Source organism: Leopardus geoffroyi, chromosome C2 (genome assembly GCF_018350155.1).
Source record: "Leopardus geoffroyi isolate Oge1 chromosome C2, O.geoffroyi_Oge1_pat1.0, whole genome shotgun sequence".
NCBI classification, from domain to species: domain Eukaryota; kingdom Metazoa; phylum Chordata; class Mammalia; order Carnivora; family Felidae; genus Leopardus; species Leopardus geoffroyi.
Window position 1 is genome coordinate 144,470,736 of NC_059333.1, and position 15,496 is coordinate 144,486,231.

Consider the following 15,496-nt stretch of genomic DNA (forward strand, 5'->3'; position numbering starts at 1 on the left):
CAGAGATTTTCAAACTGTGCTTCATTTGTTCTTTTATGCACTCAATCTGCCTTGTCCATTTGAACTAGATTCACCAGGGAATACAACTAGGTAGCCACTTTGTTTGTCTTTTCTTTTTGTACTCTCTAGCCTGCCATTTCATTTTTAATCTGAATTGTTGTGTAGCTTCCTCATCCCCCATTCACCTCGTCTCACTCATCTTTCATTCGAAACCTCATGGGGTTGGGAAACCATAACATTGCTCTTTCTCTTAACACCAGAAGATTTGATTTTGCACAGTTAGGTATAGTAGCTAATATTTATGTAGTGCTTTATATGTTTCCGAGAGACTATTGTAAGTGATTCCATGAATTTTTTTATACCAACTCTGTGTAGCAGGTACGATTATTATCTCCATTTTGTGAGATTAAGTTATTGTGAATTTCTATTGGCACATTTTGAATTCCACAACACTTCAGGGTTAGAAACAACGATGAAAGTCCCTGTAGGTGATCTTTTCTTGATAGATAGATTTTTTTCTTGATAAATAAAGATGGTTGCCAGTACTCCCATGATAATTATATACCCAAACCTTTGAAATAGTCTACAGGTTCTATGCACTGAATTATGTCCTCCCCAAATTCATATGTCGAAGTGCTAATCCCCAATGTTAGGGGATTGGGAATTATTTAGGTTTAGGTGACATCATGAGGGTAGAGCTCTCATGATGGGGTTAGTTCCCCTATAAGAAGATACCAGATAGCTTGTTCTTGCCATCTCTCTGCATGTGAGAACACAGCAAGAAGACGGCTGTCTGCAAACCAGGGAGACCATTCTCACCAGGAGCCAAATTGGCCAGCACCTTGATCTCAGCTCCCCAGTCTCCAGTGCTATGAGAAATAAACGTGTTATTTAAGGCACCCAGTCAATGGTTTTTGTTCGGATAGCCTGGGCCGACTAAAACAACAGGTTTCTGCAGGGCCCAGCCCTGGCCTCTCTCTTTAGGCCAATGTCACATTATTGTGCTCCCTTTACTCTGACACTAGTCACAGAAGCTTCATCCTGTATTTCCAATGCAACATGTCCCTCTATTTCAGCACTTTAATAAATCCTGTTTCCAATGTCTTGTACTATGTGGTAGACAAAATAACGGCCCCCCAAAGATGTCCATGTCCTAATGCCCCAAACCTGTGAGTATGCTACTCTACATGACAAGGCCACATTGCAAATGTGATTAAGTTAAGGATCATGAGAAGGGAAGATTATCTTGGATTACCCATGTGGGTCGATGTAATCAAATGGGAGGGAAGAAATTTGGAATCAGAGGGAAGGAGATATGACCACAGAAACAGAGCTCAGAGAGATGCCATCACTAAAAGAGGGCCATGAGTCAAGGCATGTGGCAGTCTCTAGAATCAACAAAAGGCAATCTTTTCCTTAAGCAGATTTTGTCCTAGAAAGCGAAGGAATTCCTTCAGAAGGAATGAAGCCGTGCTGACCCATTCTAGACTTCTGGACTCCAGAATTATGAGATAATAAATTATGTTTATTTATTCCTGCAATTGTTCGTGGTAATGCGTTAAAGCAGCAAGAAGAAACTTCCCTCTTCATTTTAACTCATTTATCCTTCAGATTTTGATTCAAATATCACTTTGTCAGGGGAAAGAATATCACTTCCCTTCCACTTTGACTGCAAACACATCCAAATAAGATGCCCCTGTCCCATTTTTACAGCATGCTATACTTTTACTCTGAGACCCTTAACATTGTTAGGTAATTTGATTAATAACTGTGTAAACCCCAGCATTAGAACTTCCATGAGGGCAGGGCCTGTGCTGTCTTTTCTTACCATTATATTTCTAGCGTCTCATACTGTAATATCACAAGCACTCATTAAATGGTTGCTTAATGAACAAATAAATAAATGAAGTAATTAATATAGGGTATGAAAATGATTTGCTAGCTCTAAAAGGGACGTAGAAATATTGTTGTTATAATTTCAACTGAGATGAAAATCAATGAAAATCAATGCTCTCTATTAGAGGTATCCTAATAGTCTAGGGAGCATTACTCCTATATTAAAAGGGCATCAGAAATTTATAATCAGAAATAGTTGCTGCTTAATGAGAAGCTGGAAACTCTCTCCTACTTTCTGTCCTATTTCCATTCTCCTCTAAGTTATAGCTCTTCATTGTTTCCGTCAGTTCAAATATATGAAATTGCTTTTATAACTCTATTAGTCAAGATAATTCTTGCTGTGGTGTGGTAACAAACCTCCAAATCTCAGTGGTTTCGTATACAGATAAACTGACTTCTTATTCCAGGGGCGCCTGGGTGGCTCAGTTGGTTAAGTGTCCGACTTCAGCTCAGGTCATGATCTTGGTTTGTGAGTTCAAGCCCTGCGTTGGGCTCTGTGCTGACAGCTTGGAGCCTGGAGCCTGCTTCGGATTCGGTGTCTCCCTCTCTCTCTGCCTCTCCCATGCTCATGCTCTGTCTCTCTCTGTCTCTCAATAATAAATAAACGTTAAAAAAGATTTTTTTTAATGACTTCTTGCTCTTGCAAAGTCTGCAGATGGTCGGCAGAGTTGACTTCCATCTGGCGATTCAAGAATTCAGGCTCCCTTCATCTCGTGATGTCACCATTTCAACCTGTAGCTTCCAAGGCTTTTGTGTCATGACAAAGCATGAAGAACTCATAGTCTTTAACTACCTGTGTCCTTGGTATCACTTCCACTCATGAGCCATTGATCTCAACTTGTTGCCTGGGTCCAACGCAACTACAAGAATGTCTTGAAAATGTAAGGGGCATGGGCAATATTTGGTGTATTGTCCACAATGGCTATAAATGTTGTTCGGGGCAATGTTTCACTGCTTATTAGTTATATAAATAAATTGAAATGTTGCTTCCCAAATAATATTTTAATGCATTTAAAAGTTCCAGCTCTTCAAAGTATTGTCCATAATGGCTATAAATGTTGTTTGGGGCAACGTTTCATTGCTTATAAGTTATAAGTAAATTGAAATATTTCTTCCCAAATAATATTTTAATGCACTTAAAAGTTCCAGCTCTTTAAAGAAGTGGTGCAGTGATGTATTTTGTAAAGAATCTTTTGTGATGAATCACTTCAAATAGGTCTCTTTTTATGTTGGCTTTCCTTAAAGTGGTATAATCATTAATGTGCTACAGCTGGCTCATACTGGCTCAGAAAGCTGATTTGGCAGATCTCTTCTAATTCCCAAGTTCATGTTAGGTAGCTTGAATTTTGCCACAGTGGGATTATCTACACTACAGAATCAGCAAATACTACAAATTAGGACTTTTCTTCATTTTTCAAAGAGCCGGTTGTTAAACATTTACAAGTACACCATTGTATATGCTGGTAGTTAAAATGATTATTTGGTTCTAGGGGTGCCTGGCTGCCTCAGTCGGTTAAGCATTCAACTTTAGCCCGGGTCATGATCTCATGGTCTGTGGGTTTGAGCCCCGCGTAGGGCTCTATGCTGACAGCTCGTAGCCTGGAGCCTGCTTCCGATTTTGTGTGTCTCTCTCTTTCGGTCCCTCCCCTGCTTGTGCTCTCTCTCTGTCTCTCAAAAGTAAATAAATAAACATTAAAAAAACATTTAACAATTATTTGGTCCTAGAAATCGGATTGTTGCATAGTACTAAAATGATTGAGTTCTCAAATTTTAAAGCCCAGTTATGTTTTTGTGCCTATGTGTCTGTGCGCACACACATTTGCATGGGCTGATGGTTTGCAGTGTAGTGTAGTAATAGGCTCCAGAAGAAGGGTTAGGAAGCCAAAGGTCTATTCCAGATTCTGACACAATCATTCATGAGTCCTTAGCCAAAATGCTCAATCTCTCTCAGACACAGTTTTTTAAATATAAAGTAAGGAAATTGTACCAGCTGATCTCCTGTCTTGTCCTAATATTTAGGATGCAAGTCCCAGGCTGAGTTAAGCTGTAATCATCATACTCTGCATTAAGATTGAAGCTATCTAAAAACACCTAATTGTTTCAGGGGCCGAATATTGTCATTTATTCCTAGATGATTCTGTTAGGGTTTGTGTTTGCTCTGTAACAAGTGTGTGGGTATAGCACAAAAATATGTAGGAAAGAATGGCTCTCTGTTACTGTAAATTAAGCGAAAGATTTGCATCACAAGGGATTCACATTATAAGCTCTGTCCTCCCTGTGGACTAATCTATACAACTGAAGCATTTTCTTTCCTTTTAGATCACACTTTTACATCGGCTTCTATTCCAATTATCTACTGCTACTCCAATCACTGTTAAACTCATGACTTAAAACATAAACTACTTTACTACATTTCACAAATTTCTGGGTCAGGAATTCAGATACACATGGGATCCACTAGGGTTGCCAGAAAGTATTCAGCTGGCAGCTAGGCTCATCTAGAAAATGCAAGGAATCTTTTTTTAATAGACTGGTGCCTTCACAGGAATAGCTGGAGGGCTAGGCTCACTTTGGCTCCCCTCTTACTCTCTAGCAAGATAGTCAGACTGCCACGTGGTGACTCAGGGTTCACAGAAACCAAAGCTGAAACTGCCAGTCCTCTAAAACTCTAGGTCAAAACTGCCCTGGTTATCACTGGTGGCATACTCTACTCATCAAAGCAGTCACAGACCTGTCCAGATTCAGTAGGAACAGGGTCAAATAATTTGTGGCCACTTTTCATCTATAAAATCAAGACATGTCTTAAATGCCACCAGAACTTCTTGAAGACCCTCTGTAATCTTCTTCTTCCCTAAATACACAACTGCCACGACTAACAGCAGAGAGATCGACTACCACTATGCTATGCCTTGCTTCTCTAGATAAACCTTGCAATGTATAACACAGTCTTGATATCTAATAGCTGTACAAAAATATGTTAATTGTAACAGGACAATTAAAAATGTTCTCTGAGCGCCTGGATGGCTCAGTCAGTTGAGTGTCCAACTCTTGATTTCGGCTCAGGTCATGATCCCAGGGTTATGGGATGGAGCCCACATTGGGCTTTGTGCTGAGCATGGAGACTGCTTGAGATTCTCTCTCTCTCTCTCTCTCTCTCTCTCTCTCTCTCTCTGCCTCTCACCCCTGTCATGATCTCTCTCTCCCAAAAATAAAATAAAATAATTTAAATTAAGAAAATAAGATAAAATAAAAATAAAAATGTTCGCTGTCTACAAAATTACGTAGGTTATGGTTAGAATATTAGTCAAGGTTCTCCAGAGAAACAGGACTAATAGGATGTGTGTATATGTGTACAGATGTAAGATATATATGTATATGTATGTGTATAACTGTGAGATATATATATGTGCATATATGTATAAAGATATATATATATAAGACTATATTATATATATACATATAGGATATATATTATATATGTGTGTATATATATGTATAAGATATATAGATATATATACATACATACACATATAAAATATACATATACATATACATATGTCCTATTGGTTCTGTTTCTCTGGAGAACTTTGACTAATATACTAGTCATAAGATCTATCTTAGGGCTATCTTATGTATCTCATATATATGTATATAAATAAATATATGTGTATATGAAGACATTTATTATAAGATATTGGCTCATGAAATTATGGAGGCTGAGAAGTCCCACTGTCTGCCATCTTTAAGCTGGACACCCAGGAATGCTGATGGCATGGTTTGAAGGCTTGCAAATTATAATAAATTCTATAGCGTTCTTCACCTGTCAGATTGATAAAAAATTTCAAAACTGGACAATGTTATTAGCAATAATGTGAAGGAATAAGCATTGCTGGTATAACTGAAGTTGGTACAGTTTGCAGGCCAATTCAGTGGCATTTATTATTTATTAAATATTTATTTATTAAACAAAAATTAATGTTTATTATTTATTAAACAAAAATCTACATACCATCTATGACCCAGTAATTTCACTTCTCACTAACTTCCCTTGTTCTGAACAAAATGAAACATTTTGATATTGTCAGAATTATTGATAAAGTCACACATTTTACTATATTTTTATTATCAGTTAAATAAAATGCTCAGGTTACTACCCATGACTTACAAATTTTGGCACGCAGGTATCATTTTTTTTTCATGTTTATTTTGTGGGGAGAGAGTGCATGAGCAGGGGAGAGGAAGAGAGACGGTCAGGGGATCCAAAGCAGGCTCTGTGTTGACAACAGGGAACCCGATGTAGAGCTTGAACTCGACCGCTGTGAGATCATAACCTGAGCCGAAGATGAATGCTCAACCAACTGAGCCACTCAGGGGCCCCAGGCAGGTATCATTTTTAATGTATTCATAAATTGACATGTTTTGTACAATTACATAAGGAACCACATTTAAAGTTACAAAGATTAGGTAGCATTATGTTTAAGCATGAAAAAAACCAGAAACAACCTAAATGGCCTCCAATAGTGGAGGTGCTAAACAAAATGTACAAGAGGCTTAGTTAAAAGAGTGGGATAGATTTACATGTATTAACATGGGATGATCACCAGGACAAATTGTTGAGTAAAGAAGAACACGGTGGAACCTTACATACAATAGAAAACTACTTAAGTTAAACAAATACACACAAAAACAGTACTGTACAATGTTATGATTCTGTAAATAATGTTATATAAATGCACAGAATAAGGTCTGGAAGGACATTTGCAAAGCTGCTAACAGTGGTGATGGGTGGGAGAGGTATTGAGTGTGGGGGCAGAAATCAAAGCAAAGATCAAAGGGATTTTAGCCTCTCTGTAATATTTTAATCTCTATGAATACAATATATTATTTGTAAAAACATAAATAATTGTTACAATCCGTCACAAAATTTTTTGTTTCAAAATTTTGAAGCTGGTAGATTACTGCCAGTAACAAGATGAGGTATGTGTTTCAGGGGACAAAATAAACTTTAGACCATTGCTTGTAGTATCACTTCATTTGCGTAAAAAGAGAAAGATCGTTATCTAGATATATGTTGCATTTAAGTGGCAAATAGATGAAATAGAAAGATTCCCACCAACTGTTAAGAAGGTAACTGTGTAGGAAGGGAGTTAAGGGGAGAGGCAGAGGAGGCAGGGGGGAAACTCACTTTTTATATGCTTCTGTGTGGGGCGCCTGGGTGGCTCAGTCGGTTAAGTGTCTGACTTCAGCTCAGGTCATGATCTCATGGTTTGTGAGTTGAGCCCCGTATCGGGCTCTGTGCTGACAGCTCACAGCCTGGAGCCTGCTTCAGATTCTGGGTCTCCTTCTCTCTCTGCCCCTCCCCCACTAGGGCTGCGTCTCTCTCTGTCTCTCAAAAATAAATAAATGTATATAAAAAAAATATGCTTCTGTCTGGTTTTAATTTTTATAATGGGCATGTACTACTCTTTTGTTTAAAAACTCTAATTAAAACAGTTAATTCAGGGGTGACCAACATGGCTAGTTATAAAACATCCAGAATTTCACACCTAAACAATAGATTATTTCCAGGCCTCATTTTGTTTAAAAGATGGAAGCGTTTGTATCTAAGGCACTGACTTGAAGTTCATGGGTTCAGTCAATAGATAACAGCCTCCATGGGTTACATGCACACTGATTGGCCTTCTTCATTAGGAATATAGGAAATAGGCATATGGCATGATTCATCTCTAAGGGTTGGGGGAAATGCTATAAGAGGGACACATTGCACTTCATTCTCATTATTGGTTTGTAACTCTCTAGGCAAGGATGTGAAAGCTGAATACTCTAATCCCAACCAAATTATAAAGCATATACCAGAAGAGACCGCACTAACCATTCAATCAGTTTTTTATTAACATAGGCACAAAGGGATAAATGTATAAACTGACACTGTTACTGTCCCACCCCTTTGTGCCCCAAAAAAAAAGAAAAGAGAAAGGTTTTACAAAAAGCGTCTGTTTTGATGGTATCAAACATGGTAGGAAGAACCTCTTCCTTTTAGTCGTTTCCTGTTTGTCAGTTTTCTATCTAGGTGTCAGGTTTAAATTTGGAACATGCAATATGCAGTGAATTTTTCTCAAGCAAAGGAAGAAAAAAAAGAGAAGAAACAAAACTTCAGATAGCCCATCTGAAAACAAAATATATTTAACATATAAAGTAATGTTACTTTATGACATTAAAAAGCCACTGTGCTATAAATGGAGTTAATTTGCATAATGCCAATCAGTGCCATAAATAAATATGGCTCTAATTGCTTATGAATTGTTCGACTGTGATTTGAAGCTTGGCGTGGGAAATGTTGACGTTAAAAGATTTTGAAATAAAATTGATGATGAAAAGTGTTAGCTTCCAAAATCGGGATAAGTCAAAAGTGAAACATCAAGAGCAAAATGAATGTGAGACTCTGCAAAGGGGATGATGCAAACTGAGAGACTCTTCTAATATAAAACAAGGAATACAGAGTGCTGATTAAATCATATCATTGTTATGAGGATTCCTTGACACAAAAACCAAGTTCCCGCTTAGCTAATACACGGAGAAGGAGGAGAGGAAATCACTGTTAAGCCCCTTAATGATTGACCCGAGGAATAGTGAAAGAGAATTCAGTGCAAGTGTGTATCTACCTAAACAGTAGGTGGACAGCCACACGTGGATTTTCCAATACAGTGCCTATTGATTTAGTTTTAATTGTGATCGAAGTGACACCATAAAAATGCACAAACCTTAAGTGCATAGCACAATTAATTTTTACATATGTATGTATCCATATACCATCACCCAGACCAAGATAAAAAATATTCCATTACCTTAGATTTTCTCAAGCCTTTTTCCAGTCAATTCCTCTTCTCTTTAGAGATAGCCAACCGCTCCTTTAACCCTTATGATTGTAGCTTAGTTGGCATGTTCTTGAACTTAATATAAATGGAATCATACAGTATGTAGTCTTTTGTGTCTGGCTTCTTTTTATTGTTGAATGACATTGCATTGTTCCCATTTTGAGATTGTAATGAATGCAGCTACTGTGATCATTCTTTAAAAGTCTTATGGCACACCATAGGTGGTCGAGTACAGTTCCCATTGATTATAGGACCTGTGAATTAATGAGAAAGGTTTCTCGGCCTGTAACAGTGAAACAGAGATTGGATGGCCATAATAGACAGTCCCATCCAAAAAGGCAAGGAACAGGAAGTACATAGCAATCATAGGCCCATAGCAATTCTGAAATCCACTCAGGCACATGGCACCACTTTAATCCATTGATTAGGGTCCAGTTCTGCTCCCTGTGAATGGATTATTCTTGGCTCCTGGCTTGGACCTGTGGGTGCTTGACTCCTTCCTCCAAACCATCACTTCTCATCTATAGAAAAAGTGCCTGTGTTTGCAGCAAGATAGCTCTCATAGCCTGCTTCCTGCTCAAGTTAATTTTGTACTATCGCTGTGTCTTGGGTTGCAAGCTGTTTTGATTCCTTCAACAGCTTTCTGAGTTTCATATCAATTTATAATAAACTCCAATAAACAAACCTGCACCCACGTTTCCTTCTTTCTTTTTTTTTTTATTTTTGAGAGAGAGAGAGAGAAAGCGAGTGAGCACGAGTGGGGGAGGGGCAGAGAGAGGGGGAGACATAGAATCTGAAGCAGGCTCCAAGCTCTGAGCTGTCTGCAGAGAGCCCGATGCGAGGCTTGAACTCAAGACCCAAGCCAAAGTTGACATTTAACTGACTGAGCCACCCAGGCGTCCCTTAAATTTCTTTCTGAGATAAGTTCTTCTATACATGAGCCATGTTTAAGGCTGCTGTAGAATAACACCCTCAAAATTCTTGAAAGCTTTATCATTTAACTGAGACAATCTATAAAAGTCTACCCTTAAATGTTCTGAAATCCTAATAAAGGGTCTTAAAGCTATATAGATGAGAGGATATGCTCTACTAATGACTCTGGACTTGATCTTGCCATTTATTACTTTGAAAATCTTTTCCTGGGGCACACTGGACTGGGGATAGAAAACAGTTTTATTTTCAAGCCCAGCAAGTTCTGGGTTTATAATTCTTCTGTATTTGCCTCAAAACCTGATAGTTTCTTCTTCATTTCCTCTCTCTTTCTTCTTCTAAGTTATCATAATCAGTAGATAGAAGTCAGCTGGCACTTTCTGCACTCTGCCTGGAAATCTCCACAGCCAAGCCCATGAATTCCTTAAGTAGTACCCTTTTTGATTTTCCACGTCTCTAGAGACAGCAGTTTTGGCAAACTGTGCCACTACATGGCAAGCTCCCTTTCTTCCTCATCTCCAAATAACACTTTCCTCAATGTCATAGGAGCCCTCAGCAGCGGCCTCTTGAAGCTCTTTGAGATTATACTTACAGTATTATTGAGGTCCTGCCAGCATCCACCCAATCCCAAAGCCAATGTCACATACTTAAGATTTTGGTGGTGAAGCACCTCCTTTCCAAGTACCATTTGCTGCACAAGAACTCGCACCAAAATGTAATGGCTTCAAACAATAATGACTCTTTTTAAGGTTGTTGTTTTTTTTTTAATGTTTCTTTATTTTTGAGACAGAGAGACAGTGCGAGTAGGGGAGAGGCAGAGAGAGAGAAGGAGAGACACACAGAATCCGAAGCAGGCTCCAGGCTCCTAGCTGTCAGCACAGAGGCCAATGCAGGGCTCGAACTCATGAAATGTGAGATCATGACCTGAGTCAAAGTCGGATGCTCAACCGACTGAGTCACCCAGGTGCCCCCTTACAATAGCAATTTAATGATACTTCATTATTTTGTGGGTCTGGAATTTGGGCAAGGCTCAATGGAGTGATTTTTCTGCCCCATGTGACATTGATTGAGGCCACTCAGTGGTTTTCAGCTGTGGCAAAAGAGTTGGTGTGGAGAATCCAAGACAGCCTCCCCACATGTCTGAAGAACTTTGGTGTGGATGGCTGGAAATCTGGGCTTAACTGGATGGCCTGTACATGGTTCAAGTCTCTAGATGGCTCTGGGATGTGTCAGAATTATTCAGAGAACATACTCAAAGACAGGGATGAAGAGGGGATGTACGTCACCCACAGGGCCTTCTCTGGCTTAGACTACTCCAAAGAATGGGAGAAGTCATCTATTTCATGCCCCAGAGAAACGTTGTTTCAGATCCAGCTGTTAATTTAAAAGGAACTTCACAGTTATTGTATTTTTGCCCCAGATCAAATGGCCTATAGATAATGAGGCCAGCCAATGTATGGTTCCAAGGAGCACATTTTTAAATGTGTGTGGTGCTCTTATGGAAATATGCTCTCTTTTTGAAGCTGGTCAAAGCATTCAAAATCTTAAACTTCAGATTTGAGGTTTCCAGGGAAAGATGTCTTAGTTTCTTAGACTCCAAGCTCCCCTCCTCTTTCTTTTAAAAAAAAAAAAAAAATTTTTTTAACGTTTATTCACCTTTGAGAGACAGAGAGAGACAGAGCATGAGCGGGGAAGGGGCAGAGAGAGGGAGACACAGAATCTGAAGCAGGCTCCGGGCTCTGAGCTGTCAGCACAGAGCCCAACATGGGGCTTGAACCAACGAACTGCGAGATCATGACCTGAGCCTAAGTCGGACGCTCAGCCGACCGAGCCACCCAGGCACCTCTACTCCCCTTCTCTTTCAATCCATTTGTGTTTGTTCTCTTTTAGGTCAGCAGTTGGGCAAAGCTGAAGGGTTAAAATATACACATGAGGACATGGCATTCTTCTTCAGGAGGCATGCCCAATGAAGGTGAAGTTTACTTTTCTGGAATCTTTTGTAAGAACAAGTCTCTGTCCTGATGACATTTCACCATCTTCTTTTCAACTCCTTTTCTCTTAACTGTTGCTGTTCCAAGATTGAAAAGTCACCAGTGAAGCTGCTAAGCCTAAATTTTCTCAGGAAGTTTCTGGTTAACCCAGGCCTTCGAGGAAAATAAAACATAAGCTTGAGAACTAAAGTGTCCTCGATCTAAGTGGGACTATGGTGATAAGTGATGCCCATTCTCATTCATTAAACGGAGAGTGTATTAGCATGGGGTTGGGAATGTAGATTACAGAAGAGTAACTAAATATGAATTGACAGGACTGGTAAGAAATATTGGAATGTTATGCCAGTTTGTCTAACAAGCCAATGGCATTTGGTTTTTATCTCATTTTCTTGCTACCAAAACCCTTGGCCTTTGCCTCTCTGGTGTCATACCCAGACCAAGAAAGAAGAAGCAATTTGGGGCCATATATGTATAATAGGAGGCACTTTAAAAACAAGGTTGTGGGGGCGCCTGGGTGGCGCAGTCGGTTGAACGTCCGACTTCAGCCAGGTCACGATCTCGCGGTCCGTGAGTTCGAGTCCCGCGTCAGGCTCTGGGCTGATGGCTCGGAGCCTGGAGCCTGTTTCCGATTCTGTGTCTCCCTCTCTCTCTGCCTCTCCCCTGTTCATGCTCTGTCTCTCTCTGTCCCAAAAATAAATAAACGTTGAAAAAATAAATAAATAAATAAATAAATAAACAAGGTTGTGGCTCAGAGGTCTGCAAGTTTGTCTGAGTCCATACAGAACCACACCTGGGAGAATACCTTCACCCACGTATCTGAAGAAAGAAGAAAGCAGAAAGCTTATGAGTTGGAACATTTTTGTTCCTTTTCGGTCCTGGGTTTACATCATAGAGAAGATTTTTAGGATATTAATGATCAATTGCATCACATTAGCATAAGATCAAAGCTAATACAGATCTAGGACTGAGGAATTATTACCTTTCATGATGGATCAAAATTTGAGCATATCTTTACCTCAAAACAGAATGCAGTTACAGATAAACTTCTATCCCTTACTCTCTCTTTTCAGTCACAATACCCTACCCATCAAAGCTCAACTCACTGCGAGAGAAAAATCGGTCTCCAAAGAAGTGGTAAACCAGGTTCGAGATGAACAGACTTCATTAGGCTCAGGGAGCAGCAAACCAAAAGCCAGATGGAGACTTTATTGCTATTATAACTATAATAATAGTTACTATTATTATTACCATTATTATTTGGGCTTCCTAGAGTGCTCAGAAGGCTCAATGTATTTACTTAACCTTTCAGAAGACCAAGTCTAAAATGTCTGTCTTTGTCCTAATGGAATGACAGCTGTTAAAATCTGATAGAGTTCTGTTCCCTTTCTAATTTCATGAGAGACTGATTCATTTGTAAAATGCCTTCACTCATTCATTTATAACTGAAGACAGGCACTAATCCACTCAGGAAATAAATCTGGTTATGCGTGGGAGATCAATTGTTTTATGAAGTAAAATTAAAAGTGTAAAGACAGTGAACATTTTAAAGGTATGTCAATTGAAAGTACTCCTTGAACTCATTTGACCAAGTATTTTTTTTCCCCGTTTCTGAAATCACACCTGTGTTAAGACATACACTCTCTTCCTCTATCTGGTAAGCACAAGGTGTGGGAACTTGTGCAATAGATAATTAATCTCTATTGCTATCTATAGTTTCATAGTTAACACTGTCTTAGCAGAAGTGTGAAAACACATTCACACCTTTGAAAATGGATGATTAACTAATCAAATGACAATATGAATGTTAGACAGAATTACAGAAATGACTGCAAGGCAGAGCTATTTATGATTATAACATTCTATTTAATTTTTAAGGGTGGATTGTTCAGTGTAATCTGTGCTCCTCAAACATCCAAGCAGATTCTCAACTTTTTAATTGCATGAGTCCTCAAAAAAGAGAGAAGAAAATTTCATATTTTCCCCTAATTAAGCAATTTTTAATATGAGAAGTTAAGAAGGAAAAGAGAGATATACTTCAAGACCGTCCGCAAAGAAGAGCCAAGAAAGGAGAATCACATTTGAGTGAAGAGTTATTTTTTTACTCTGGATACTGTCATTTCCATTTAAAATGCAGACTAATCTGAATAATTAAATAGCTGGTCTATCGCAGCACATTCTCTTTTGATAGTCTGATACATAAAAACCCAAAGTGGGAGGTAGGCCCCATCTTCATTATTTTGTTAATTTTCTGAGCTTACTTGTGTGTTCTTTTCAAGAAATGACAATTGGGAAAAGGCAGAGACACTGTGGAAGAATGCAGATCTAATTACTAGAACTTTAAAACCAGTATTCTGTGTACATTGTATTTAAAGCCTTTAGATAAAAATATTTACTCGTATTGGGGCACCTGGGTGGCTCAGTTGGCTAAGTGTCCAACTCTTGATTTTGGCTTAGGTCATAATCTCACAGTTCATTACTTCGAACCCCACATCAGGCTTCGCGCTGACAGCATGAGTCTTGCTGGGGATTCTGTCTCCCTCTTTCTCTGCCCCTCCCCTGCTTGCTCCCTATCTCTCTCAGAATAAATAAAAATAAACTTTAAACAGTGTGTGTAAAAATATTTACCCATATTTATATTTTCAAAATCAAACTGTATATTTGTATATCATATATATATATATATATATATATATATATATATATATATTTGCATATCACTTACTGCTTTATAGTGTGGTGTTTTTCAAGACATGTTAACTCCTCTGGCATCTTGTGAGATCTGGCTATATGCTTGATTCATTATCCCACCCCAGATTAGGCCAGTGCTTTATACTGAATAGACATCCCTGTCTATTGAATCAAGGCTAAATAGTAAAGGATGAGGCAAAAGTTGTTATAAAGTTGCATTTTCCAGGAAAAACTTAATTATTTAAAGCATAAAGCACATGATTTTTCAATTCATAAATTGGCCACACATTTTTTCATTACATATAAAAATGTTTTCTACTAACTAGCAATTTTACTTATCACCACCAAATGAATACACTGTCAGCTGTTCAACCTTGTAGTTGTATTGCCCCACCTTGAATGTGGGTGTGGGTATAGGTGTATGCATACATCTGTTCTCCCCCTCCATATTGGCTTCTGTCTCCATTTCTTTACTGAAACCATTCTGGAAAAGGTCTTTCCCATCTTCCTTTACCTTGCCTTTCTGTAACATTTGCTAGCACTGAATAATCCTTTCTTTCTGAAACATTGCCTTCTCTTGTTTTCCATGCCATCACATGGTCCCAATTTTCCTCCTACATCTCTTCTTAGGAGGTCTCATTTACTCTTGCAGATTCAGTTACTATGTATATATTCTTATGCTCATGGAGTTTAAACCTGTAGCCCAAGTATCTCTCCTCACCTTCAATTCCATATTAGTGTATGAAAGTACACATACAAACACACCACACACATCTGTGCATGCACACACACACACACACACACACACACACACACACAGGGCATCACTTTCTGTCCCACACCTGCTCCTTTACTATGCTTCCCTCTCTCAGTAACATCAGTTACCCAGGTAGGAACCTGGGTGTCATCCTTCCCCCTTCCTCTCATACCTCCACATCTAATCTCTCAGCATATCCTACTCATTCTACCTCCCAAATGTTTCTCAGATTCATCTACTTCTATTGATCACCATTGCCCTACCCAGTCCGGGCAACCATTATCCTGCCTTATGTACTGCAACATCACACTAGCTAGACTTCTTATCTCCAGTTTTGCCCCACTTCTGTTCCTTTTCAT

General features: G+C 38.8%; 1 protein-coding gene across 1 annotated transcript in view; it reads left to right on the plus strand.

Annotated features, from left to right (window-relative positions):
• The window catches only part of CMC1 (C-X9-C motif containing 1), a 137,609-nt gene that overhangs the window by 9,425 nt on the left and 112,688 nt on the right, over nucleotides 1–15,496 (plus strand). The gene's annotated exons all lie outside the window — the stretch shown is intronic.